The sequence below is a fragment of the Physeter macrocephalus genome, chromosome 8 (genome assembly GCF_002837175.3).
Source record: "Physeter macrocephalus isolate SW-GA chromosome 8, ASM283717v5, whole genome shotgun sequence".
Lineage (NCBI taxonomy): Eukaryota > Metazoa > Chordata > Mammalia > Artiodactyla > Physeteridae > Physeter > Physeter macrocephalus.
Window position 1 is genome coordinate 32,629,269 of NC_041221.1, and position 13,374 is coordinate 32,642,642.

At 37.6% G+C, this 13,374-nt stretch overlaps 1 protein-coding gene across 1 annotated transcript in view; it reads right to left on the reverse strand.

The window, feature by feature from the left end:
- Nucleotides 1-11,798, reverse strand: part of CDH18 (cadherin 18) — a 498,169-nt gene extending 486,371 nt beyond the window's left edge. Inside the window, exon 1 of the mRNA XM_024121138.2 lies at nucleotides 11,741-11,798. The gene's annotated coding sequence lies outside the window, so the exon portion shown is untranslated. The remainder of the gene's footprint in view (nucleotides 1-11,740) is intronic.
- Between the last annotated feature and the right edge of the window lie 1,576 nt (nucleotides 11,799-13,374).

A 13,374-nucleotide genomic window follows, 5' to 3' on the forward strand; every position in this document is an offset into this window, starting at 1 on the left:
TAATGTGTTGCTTTTTCATTTTAAATGTTTGTCATTTCCTTTAGCAAAAGAATGGATATAATTTCCAGGATGCTGACAGAGTGTCCTAGTTTACTTCTTTCTGAAAGCCACAATTTTACCCTCAGAAGAGTCAGCACTTCCAGGGTTCTAATACCAAATTTGTGTTAAAAATACCTTTTTGCATACACATGAAATCCTCCTAAGCACTGGTCTGGAAACGGAGTGAGATGCTTTCTGAGAGAAACCAGCTATTCCTAACTGTTACATATCTACAGAGTCACACACAAGCCGCCTTTGAAGTCGGTGAGTGCATTTCATCTAAAAGGGTGATTCATGCCTTGACAATTTCAAACCAGGGATATTCATGTACCATTGAGTCTTGTCATTTCATAAGTTTTTCCTTCTATTACCAAGTGAGTACTAAATGGCTCAAAGTAAATTTTTCTTAATGAAACTTGCCCAAATTCTGTTTAAAAACTCTGAAACAAATGATTTTAAGTTTTACTTTACATAATATATTCAATAAATCTAGGAAGAATGCTCTTCGGATATCACAGCCAATGCAAAATATCACAGATTTTGGCAATCTATGTTATTATAGAAAAAAGAGTTCAAAAAAACATTCTCTGCAATAATATTTTATATATTACATATTGTATATATATATTATTCTGTGTGTATACATATACACATATACATAATTTCTATATTCTAAAATTTGTTGTTTCAGCACTTTACAGTACAGAGTGAGCACAGCAGTCAAGCAATCTTCATGACCTTTAAACTGTCTTGAAGAAGGACCAACTCAGGTGATGACTGTCATCAGAGACATTTCAGGGAAGGAGTGTGGACTAAGTCTGCAGTATTGGAGGGTTTCAGAAAAGAAGATGCTATAATATTCAGGTATGTTCTTAGGAGTCGCATAAGGTGACTTTGGAGAAAGAGGTGACTGAGAACTGGAGGGGACTGAGACTACAACACCTGGTAGAATCAAGAATGGCAGAGAGAAGAAGTAGGATGTTTAGAAATCTAATAATAATAATTAATAATAATAATAATAGTTGAAAATAGGAAAACCAAAGAAGGACCTGTTGTGGTCTGGATTATGTACCTCCAAAATTCTTACGTTGAAGCCCTAACCCTTTATGTGATAGTATTTAGAGACGGGGCCCTTGGAAGGTAATTTGGTTTAATTGAGCTCATGAGGGTGGGGATCTTATGATGGGAATAGCGCCCTTGTAAGAAGAGACACCAGAGAGAGCTTGCAGGCTAGCTTGCACGTGCTCTCTTCCTTTCTGTCTCTCCCCCTCTCCTTCCCTCCCTCCCTGGCACAGTGAGGATACATCCAGAAAGTGGCTGTCTGTAAGCCAGGAAGGGAAAAGCAAGCATTCACCAGGGAACTGAATTGGCTAGTACCTTGATCTTGGACTTCCTAGCCTCTAAAACTGTGAGAAATAAATTCCTCTTGTTTAAGCTACACGGTCTATGAATTTTGTTATGATTGCCTGAGTTAATTAATACAGAAACAAATACAAATTAGGAGGAACAAGACTGAAGATTGACAAAAGAGATGCAATGGGGCAGGGGAAAAAAGCAGAGCTGAAACAAGAGAAGAGATAAGCAATAAAGACCAGGAAGCAACAGATTGATAGATTGATTTGTAGAGCTTTTAACAATCTACTATTAAGTAAAAATGTGTTGTACAGTAAAATAAATAATATTCTCTTAAAAAAGTTGAAAAAATCTGTGTGTACCTATCACAATATATTTATCTATTGTATACACATATATATGTTTACATATGTATGTCAATGCATATATTTTATAGGTGTATAGAGGAAGGTATACATGGATAAAGAATTATAATTTTTGGACATTTCATCTGAGTAAGGATTGAAGAAAGCAAAATGGAGGTTATAAATCTTTGTCATTTGACTGGTTACACTGAGTACCTACCACTTAAGGAATTAATAGAATGACTACAGTAAGTTAGAAAAACAAAACACACAGAAGGAAAAGAAAATGTCACTTGATGATGTGACAGAGACAGACACGTGACTTAGAGTAGGTCCTTCCTCTGGAGGCCCAGCCAGGGCCTTTGGGAACAGATCAGGGCGCTGGGATCCAGCCTATGGAAGCTCAGATGGACAATTTGTTCCAGTGCCTCCAGAATCATCAGCTGGCCAGATCAGGGCAGACTGGTAGGCAATCCTCATCAGGGTTCTCCTGTCCTGCTTTGCCTCCTGTGCCCAAAGTGGTCATACGGCCACTCTTAGAACCACGTGCTGAATAGGGATTTTGCTCACAACTAGGTGTGAGTGAACGATGTGCACAGACATTTTAAAGACTGAAATAAAATTGTAATTAGCCAAATATTATTAGGTCATTTGCCTTACTTAGTTTTTTTATATATTTAAAATTTGCTCAATGTTTTTCTATAAACATTTTTATAAATGTTATGCTTTAAACAAGAGAAAGAGCCATTCAAACTGGGAGGAAAAATCATTTTTTCCCTATATAATAGTTTTTTTCCCTATATAATAGTTCTGAGAAGGGTAAGGAACATCCCAGTCACTTACTTAAAAAGTGGCTAGATCAGTGGAAGAACACAGGTTTCTATTTCTCATTTAAAATCCACCTTTGTCAATTATACCATGTCATATCTTTTACCCTCTCAGCTAATCATAATTAACTTTGCCTTTTTTTTTAATTGCTGGAAAGTTGATAAATATTTCCCACACTGCAAAAGTAAAAAAGGGGAGAGAGTCATTTGTTTATTTTGCTGTACATTCTATACTTTGTGCATTAATGTTTGCATTGACATTAATGCAAAAATACAGTAAAATACAGAACGTACAAACTTTTTAAACTATATTTGGACACAGGAACCCGAAGTCCAATAAACTCATATAAATAGAAGCACAATACACTTACCGGGGACAAGAAAGTATACATTAGGCTGGATACATTATTTTCTTTCATTAGGAACTATTTTAACTTTCACATTCCTTTTGGGAAACATCCTTCAGGTTTGATATCAGGAGTTCTTCATCAATTTAATGATCAATTTAATTTCATCAACAATATAATAATCTCAGGCTAATGGTATAATTATTACATATTCAATAATATTCTATATTTTTATTCTCAGAAAATTTGCATGATGGGTCATCTATGAAAGGCAGAACTTAATATACCTCCTCATGCTAGCTGCATTCATTTCCTATTGGTACTATAACAAAGTACCACAAACTTATTGCCTTCCAACAACACAAAGTTATTATCTTACAGTTCTGTAGGTCAGAAGTCTGAGATAAGCCACAACCCAGATAAAATTAAGTTGTCAACATGGCCGCATTCCTTTCCAGAGGCTCTAGGGGAGAATCCTTGCCTTTTCCAGTTTCTAGAAGCTTCCCAAAGCACTTGGTACTTGGTCCTCTTTCTCCACATTCCAACCCAGCTACATCAGATTGAGTCCTTTTCACATACCGTCATTCTGACCTCCTCTCTGCCTACTTCTTCGACTTTTAAATCCCCTTGAGATTACAGTGGGCCTACCTGATCCTGATAACTCAAGATCATCTCCCTATTTTAGGGTAGCTTAATTTAATTAGCCACCTTAATTCCATCTGTACACTTCATCCTCCTTTGCCACGTCACAACATATCCACAGATTCCAGGAATTAGGGCCTGGACATCTTTGGGGACCATTGTTCTCTCCATCACGTTAGCCTTCAGTGTAGTCACACACGGCACTTACGCATTATTTAAACTGTTCAAAGTATTGTAACTTCTCTTATAAAACTGTTTCAGAAGTCACATCACTTAATTTACCTGAGATCATAAACATTTTAAGTAGAGCTCAGTTGATAAAGTGCTAGTTAATCTAAACAGACAACTATCAGATTAAGAAACAGAATGTGATCCTAAAGTCATGTGCGCGCGTGTGTGCGTGTGTGTGTGTGTGTGTGTGTGTGTGTCTTGGAATAGTTGTATGAAATAATGCTTTAATTGGTGTCAGCATCGCTGATATAATCCACTAATACAGTCATCTTACATTTTTGCTTAAAGATCAGTTTTGCAACATTATAGTCACCTCATACTTGCTGCTGAAACCGTAGATTTACATCTTGGTTCCTAATATATTTTTCCCACACTTCAAAGGCTGGACATAAATCACTAGTAGGATGGCAAAGTAAAAATATACAGTTTCTTAATTAGAATATTTGGCTACAGGACACCCTTCATATCTATTCTTCTTCTATTGTAATTTAGAATAATTTGGGGTTGGCAAGAAGCAAAAATTTTAGTTATCCGTAAATGAGATACATTTTATGTTGTAAGTTTATCAGGGCTGCCAGGCAGTCACTGTAATATCAAAATTTAGGTAAGGCTACTAGAAATATTAGGAGACAAGGACTATATTGATGAATAAAATCCACAAATGATTAAACCAATGATTTTGGGTCAATATTTGCTTTTATGACATCAAGAAACTTTACAGTTGTTTCTAACATCAGGCTCACATCAAATTTAAAATGACTATTATAAATAAATAACTTTGAAAAAAGTAAACAGCCATAATGAATAAGGTCCTTCAAAGAGGAACATTTTTTTAAAATAAGGAAATGAATTCTTTATACCTAAAATGAAATTACCCAAATGAAAATGTTAGATATGTGTCTATGTGTGTTTGGGAGTTTACATTTCAATAATTCAAAACGTTTTTCAAGGCAGTCTCTTCCTTGAAGTACATCTTCCCCTGGCTTTCAAGACCCTTTACTCATGGGGTTCTCTTCCTTCCTCTCCAGCTACCGTTTCTCAAATACTTCTGTTGGTTTTTCTTCATTTTCCCAACCTATAGGTGTTGGGCTGCTCCACGTCCTGGTCTGTGTGTTTTTCATGTTTTCATTCACATTTAGTCTCTTCACTTTAAATACAGTCAATGGAGTCACGGCTCTTGATTTCCTACCTGAGCAGATAGCTCTTCTCTGAACTCCACACCTGTGGTTTCAAATGACTCCATTTCATCCCCACTCGGGCATTACAATCTAAAAAACGTACGAAACTCAGCTCTTCCTATCTCCTGCCTGCCCTCCTTCCCCCACCAAAATCTGTTCTGCCCAATTCTTTCCCATCTTAGGAGACGACAACTCCAGCCACCTTGTTGCTCAGGATACAGCAAAAACCAAATTTACCCTTTACCCTCACTGTCCCCCCTGCCCCATCCCTATGTCTTATACAATATCAAGTCCTGTCAGCTTTAATTTCAAGGTAAATATGGAATCCAACCTCTCCTCTCAACCTCTACTGCTTTCACTCTGCTGCAAGTCACCATATCTCTCCTCCAAATGCCTGAAATAGCTCTGTAATGGGCCTGTTTCTGTCCTGGCTGCCCTGCAGTCTGACTCCAGCCAGAGTTTCTTGTTGAAACACATCTGATTAGTGACCTTAATTCCATCTTCACTCTTAATCCTCCTTTGCCATGTAATGTAACAAAGATATCAGATCATGTTACTTCTCTGCTCAGTGCAACCCCAGATCTCCTAGGAAAAATCCAAGGATCTATGTGTGATTTGGTTTCCATTATCTCTTAATAGTATCCCCTCCTCTGCTCCATTTCTGTCACTTCCCTCCAGTTATGCTGGCTTTCTTGCTATTCTTCCAATCAGCCAGGCAGGTTCCTGCCCCAGTACTTTTGTTCTTGCTTTTCACCCTCCCTAGAATATGGTTTATCAATATCAAATTATTCATATCCATACTTCTTCTTCTAAGGCTTTATTCAAAGTCACCTTCTCAGTAAGGGAGGGATTCCTAGCCATTTATAGCTAAAATATCAAACCTCCACCTATCTCTTCAAAACTTTTATTTCCCATTCCACTTTCCTCTCCCTCCTTGACAATGATCATGTTCTATAAGCAATATAAAATTTTATTTCCCTTGTTTACCATCTCTCTTCTCAAAGAGAATGCAATCTCCACAAGTGAATTTAATATAGTAAAGATAGAATCTAACATTTAATTTGGCTTTATTTTTGTTTTAAAAATATGACAAATCTTCAAAAAGTAGAATTCCAATCATCCGAATTGAAAATCCTACTGAATAGTCTTTCAGAACTGGTTTACTTTTCAATCAGTACCACAAGGCTTACTCAACTATGGCTAAGTTAAACTGCATCAATCAACCAATAAGCGGGTTCTCCAAAAAAGCAGCAAAATTGCATAAAACCAAAATAGTCTTTGTTGATATTTTTATGGCTCATTTAAATTATATCACACATTGCAGCTGGAAGGTACTAATTACACATATTTCTAAAATATAGATAATATAAAAAATACAGAAAAATTCAAGGGATACACATTTTACACAATATCCAACTAAACTGATTTTCTCTTGAAATCTTTTTAAAAATCAGGATGTACATAAAATTTTGTATCAAGTTTAATATATGAATTTCCATAGACAGATCATTATTTAGATTAATTCAAATTCTTAAATTAATTTTAGCTTCTTGAAAGATTTCTTCATTTTGGGATACTTTGGTTCATGTCCTAGTGATTTCCTCCCAGGAGTTTCATGTAAGAGAAACTGCCTTTTCCTTTTTCTGACAACGAATTGCAAATTGTTTTCAAAACTGTCGTATTAATTTTCACTTCCACAAGGAATAACTATAAATAAGAGTTTTATCACGTTTGCCAGCATTAGTTTCAAAAGTTATTTGTAATATGATGATTCAATAGGTTAAAACGGCATCCTCTCTTCTTTTAAATCCCATTGATAACTGTGAGTTTAACCTAGATAGATATTTTTATTTAAAATACTTTTGGCATCAGTAGACTGACTCAAAATAATTGGATCAAGTGAAATTGCCAGTCACTTGGATTGTACATAGTTACATATAAGTCATATATTGTCCCTAATGGCCTAAATATAATGACAATAAATATCTGCTTGAAGATCCTTACGATCACCTATACATAAAACGAAATGGAAATGATAGTTGAATTCCTCTTTTCAGTGGAGGCATCTGCAAAACCCAAATTCATTTCAATGCCAATTCATCTAGCATATTCCATGCAGTGTGAGTAAAATATTGAATAAGACAGTCCTGAGGAGCTCAGGTAAGTGAAATATTTGCCTTTTCAAATATTTCAGTCAAATACTTTTAGTGATCAAACTTTGTCCATTTTATTCTCACATTACCAAGAAGTTTCCTAACTTGATGTAGCTGAGCAGTGTAGAAGTTTACATATCAGAATATTTTCTGGTATCTACAGAAGCAACACCTGGACATGTCAGGGTACACGAGACCTCTTCTACCTGCTCTGACATTTTCAAGCCGTTCGCTTATGTCCCTGGCAACCTGCTCTTGGAACATGTACTGCACTTAAAAGTCAAAACACTATCAGCGGGCTTCCCTGGTGGCGCAGTGGTTGCGCGTCCGCCTGCCGATGCAGGGGAACCGGGTTCGCGCCCCGGTCTGGGAGGATCCCACGTGCCGCGGAGCGGCCGGGCCCGTGAGCCATGGCCGCTGCGCCTGCACGTCCGGAGCCTGTGCTCCGCAACGGGAGAGGCCACAACAGTGAGAGGACCGCAGTGCCGCAAAAAAAAAAAAAAAAAAAAACACTATCAGCGGTGATAGTGATGCTAAGTTACTTAATTTGTGTTGGCCTTCTCTTTATTCTTCACTTAAAAAATATTTAATAGGGAATTATTCAAATGAATGATACTACATCTATGCAATAATATGCAATAGTCACATCGTATGAACTGTCAGTATGGCAGGGGCATCAACCAATCTGAAATTCTCCTAACCTAATGAGACAAGGAGAGCTGTAAACACATGCATATGCCTAACACTGAACCAGATTTAAATATCAGGTCTGTGCATAATGGTGTTCTTGTTAAATACTTATGAATTCTCTATATACTCACGTGGAAGAGAACAGGCTCTAAAATTAGCTGGGTATTATATAAACTTGCGTTTCTTTTATCTAAACACGTATTTGTGTACATACGCTTATATGAATGCATGCATCTCAATATAACTACTTTTTAAACTTTAAATCTATATTAATTTCATAATTACATGCAGACATCAATCTATTCATTTAAAAACCACTTAAAAATACATACCAAACTGGTAATAATGGTATTGCTGAAGAGTGAATTTCAAGGTGCATTCTATGTTTTACATTTCTGTATTTTTTTTAACAAATTATAAATGTGGATAATATGGGGAAGGATGGAAATAAGAGAGGAAATTATGTCTAATACAAATCACATATTTCAAAATGAAGATGTTCTATTCCATCCATGAAAAAAACATTTTAAGAGCTAATACTGCCATTTCTTACAGATGACTTTTAACTACTCTAGAATAGCTGGAAGATTTAGCGTGCTGAGTCAATTCTCAACAAATACATCACTGAAGAAATTGAAACTATAATAATTTACCAACACTGATGTACATCTTTATAAATTATAACCCATTTTGGCACCTTGTATTATTTGGTTCTCATGCCTATTCTTATCCCCTTTTGCAGATGAGGAAAAATGGCCTATATATAAGTGACATGTGATGCAAGAAATCTATGCCAGGATCCAAGTTCTGCCATGTCTTCAAATCATTATGCTTGTTTTTGTTTTGTTTTTGTTTGTTTTTTCCCACTGTGCTATATACACCGCCAGTTAAGAACTATGCTTTTCAAACCAAAATGCTTTCTTTTACTTCTGGATCTTTGAACATTATAAACTACTCCAAGCACATGGAATTACTAGAGTGAATACCCGCTCCTGACACACCAAACGTATACATACGCAAAATATTGAAAGCAATTGTAGAGTACAGAGCATCAGTATCTTTCATTTTCCATCTGTATTAAAGGCTCTTCTAAAAAAAGGAAATTCAAGTGAAATGTTTCTTCAGAATCAACATCTACATTTTCCTTTTCACAGTTTTTATTTCCTCTTGTTCCCACAAATGTTAGCATATGATAATACATCCTAGATTCTCAGTTCACAGAAAAAAAAAAAAATACCGATAAGCTCTTCCACAGTTTTCTGTTAGGGCCCAATGAAATACTTACAAGTTGAAATTCATTCAAAGCAAGAGACGAGGGATCTTTGTAGAACACCCAAACCGAACTATACATGGACAGTTCCAATGGAAGAGGAGGGCAGTTTTGTCCCCCAAGGAATAGTTAACAACATCTTGAGATATTTTTGGTTGTCACAATTTGGGGGTGCTGCTACTAGTATCTAGTGGGTAGAAAACAGAGATGCTGCTAGGCAGCTTACAATACACAGGAAAGCCCTCCCACCTTAGAATTATACAGCCCAAAATATCAATAGCACCAAGGTTAAGAAGCTCTGATCTAGAATATAGTTCTATACACATGTGCAATGCAACAAGGCAGGCATATAATTAAGCAAATTAGGGAGTCGAAAGTCCTCTACTTGTTTTAAAAAAGCAAAAGGACACCTTATACATGCTCTAACTTAACTCTCTCAGTCTCTTTCTCTCACTTTTTGCCCAACTACACTGCATCAGATACACGCACTTGAGATCAGGTTGCATATATAGAAGGTATAATTCAGTCAAATACAGGAGAAGTGGGGCACACAAACTTGTGAACATGTGGTTTGCATTTAACAGACCACAAAAATCAACAAAAAGCATAATAATGATGTTTCTATAAGTCAAATGAAAAAAAAGTATCTTATATTTACTATATATAGCACCCTTCATCTAAAGAATTTACAGACTTGGACTAAGTGACGCATTCATTCTCATGCTTCCACTATATCCGTCCAAATAGCACATCAGAAGGAATAGTAATTTCCAGTTTGCTTTATGTATAGACTTTGATCAAGCACTGGTGACTATCAACCATGCCTGCAACTGCTATAGCTAATTACTTTCAACATTCACTGGATAGAGTTACAGCTAGAGTTTCCTGTCACTTAGCTTCATTCTACTATTATATTCCCCTTTGCTTACTGGGTTATCTTTAAGTGGGCATTTCTGGTGCATCTAAAAAAGCAAATCCTCATTTTCTACCTCCCATTGTTGTCAAAATAGAAAATCAAACTTGACCATTGGTATCATTTTATGTTTTCCTCTCCTTAAGTTAGTTACCTCCGTGAAAAAAGCATCACCACGGTTTATAGCATACTCCTCTAACAAGGCCCATTAAATGAACGCCTTGTTAAGTGAAGAAATGGGTTGATCTACATTAGGTTAATTTATCATCAGGAAGTCTGAAATTTAACATATAACAGGAGGCTTGAAAGAAACAAATGATGATTGGTTCTTGGACCAGTGTTAGACTACAGAACTAATTCTCTACTAGTATCACATCCTGTCTCCCTCCTCCCACATCCAACAAGATACATATGAGATCTAGTCTGGACCTCTAACTCTTGGTTTAGAATTAAATATTTTCTCTGATAAGACAAGACCACTGAAACAGAAGCAGACAATTACTGCATAAGGAAAGCCCCCTGCTTTGAAAAATCTGTGGGTGATCCCAGAGTGGAAAATAAAGGTTCCAAAACACAGTCAGAGCCTGTAGGTTTTTTGTTTTTTGTTTTTTTTGGCTGCATAATAAAATCTTTCTCTGATCTGTCTTTCTCAGCTCGAAGCAGTGATGCCATCACCTGAGCAAACCAAAGACCATAATAATTTTAGCTAAGATTTTCATTTTAGTATTTCTTCATATTTTTTAGCAAGGAAACAGCAAGGAGCATGTACTCTTCTTGATTAATGTGAAAGTTCTTTAAATACAGCAGGCATGGATAGAAGGAAATACTTTAATAATTAGGTAATACAATTTTATTTTTCACCTGTTACATGACAGATTTTCCTAGTTCCACATCTGTACGCACCACACATACACACACACACACAAACATGCATAAGGCATAATTTTACCTTGTTTTTAAGACATGAAAATTAAGACAAAATAATTGTTATTTCCAAACTCAAATAAGTCCAGTTAAAGACGTTAGAAAATGAATCTAAGTTAACAGACAAAAGGGCATATACTAAATAAAGTGTTTTGCTGAGCACAGGAGGCTACCTAATTCCTTTCCATTCATCATTTATAGTGCCCTTTGAAAGAAGAAAAAGTTTTCATCTTAAGCTTTAATAAGCATTTATGGAAGCATTTCATGGGGAAAAAATAAATAAATGAAAGAGAGAAAATAGAAAATGAGCCTTGCCCTGCTGCAGCTTCAGTGCTCAGATCATGTAATTTCAGAGGTTACTGGAAAGGCAAGAATTAAAAAGCACTATGGAAATTTCAATTTCAACGTCCCTGTTTCCGTTCTGACAGTGCTTTCCCTCACTTTTACAGACAGACATAAATGACAGCTTATTTTCATGCCATTACAATTCAAATGCGCCTTGCATAGTATCCTTCCAACTTCTTCAGGGGCAGGGCAGATAACAGTACATCCACAAATAAACAGAGATCCAGCTGGGTTTATCACACTCACATTCCATAGGCTCTATGGCAACATTCTTGGACAAGAAAAAAAAATGTTTAATGTATACAAGTGATAAGGCTCACGAAGCATTAGCTCCAACTTTCCCATTCGCAGCAGATCCTGTGAAACCAACCCAGAGAGGAAGATCTCACCAAATATTGTTTTGACCCAGAACCGAGTGAGCAGCCCCATTGCACGAAAATCTTAATGTCACTCCATAGTAAAGTGGCATGAATTGAAGCCTTACCTTCGCTGACTTGCCCTCATTGGTGGAAAGGAACTTAATTTACGAGCAGCACGAAGGGGACTTTGCCGGTGCTTTTGCGCGCTGCGCGAGTCCTCGGAGAGCCCCGGGCTGGCTCCGCGCTCCTGCGAGCCCCGGCTCCGCGGCTCCGGCTGCAGCAGCTCCCGAGCGCGCCTCTGATTGGCTGGCACAGCCAGTCCGCCTGATCCTCTCCTTCCCTGTCTCTCCTCCTTCCTCTCCTCCCCGGCTCTCCCGTCCGTCCGCTGCCTTTCCCTCTGTCTCCTCCCCCCCGCCCCCATCTTACATACTTTGGGGGCTGCAGAAATTCCACGGCACACAGAACGGGGCACCCTTTAGCCGCCTCACAGCAAGGTCGTGGGGAAAACAATGCCATTAATGAAATAGTTAAAATATTCAAAAACCCTGGACCGGCGGCCTCATCTTTAGTATCACTGCTCTTGAAAAATGACGGCCAGGACTCCGTGACAGTTTAGACCCTCAGTTCTCCGCGGGGGAGGGGAAACGGGGGGCCAGAAGGGGTTTGACTGCCAGGTGGAGTGGGAGTAGACATCGGGAGGGAACGAGAGGAAAAGCAGGCAGGGCAGGCACTGATGTGGCAGGCTGGTAATAAATTTTCCTATTTCCGTGCAAAGTCGTCACAGCCTGCTAAACATTCAACTGCTGGCTCATTCATCAGTGATCCGTAGTCTGGTGATAGCCGTGAGATTTAGCTTGAGTGATGCTCTTTAACGCCTTCCCCCAAAGTACTAAAGGCACGGTGGGTTTATATGAGATAGACCTTTCCCTTGGAGGTCAGCATATGTTTGTGAAGATGAATAGGAACCGCAATGCATTTCCTACCCCCTTCGCTTGTACCAGGAAAACACACACACACACACACACACACACACAAAACTTCTAACCTCTTCTTACTCGGGAATAAATTTAAAGGATTTGTAAGGTACATAGCTTTTGATAACAAGGATTTCATGCCTGATTGGCTATGTTCACAATTGATGTGAAATGACTTCAGCCCTTTCTTCCAACACAAAATCACCCACACTCACTCATTAAGAACATCAAGCATCCCCATTTAAAGTAGTGTAGTAAATAAGTGTAGGAGTTTATCGAAATTGAATGGCTATTCCAAGGATCACTTGGCAGATATATTAAGAATTATACAAGACCCTCAGTCATTCCAACCTCAAAGAGAACAGGATTACTTGCTCTGGTTAATTGATACTATAAATGCTCACAAGCTAGTGTGATAGAGGGAAAAGGCCCTCTAAAGGCCAGAAGACATGGATTCAAATTCTGTCTCAGACTTTCCTCTATATCAGAACCTGTGTAAGCTGTTTCCATTCTCTGATTCTAAGGAGGCTTCTCTTTAAAATATAGACACTAATCCTCACTTCAGAGCCTCTCTGCACAGATTAAATGAAAATCTGTGCAGTTTTAAAGAAAGGATGTTTTGAATCAACTAGAGTTATATTTGACTACCTTTATTTGGCTTGACTGATGTGAAATGTGGACAGATTTAATTTGCTTTGTGTATGATTAAACAAACCAACGGAAACAACAAAAGCAGCTGATGGATCGGATTCTTTCTCATTGTGAAGGAATTGCACATTTAAGTG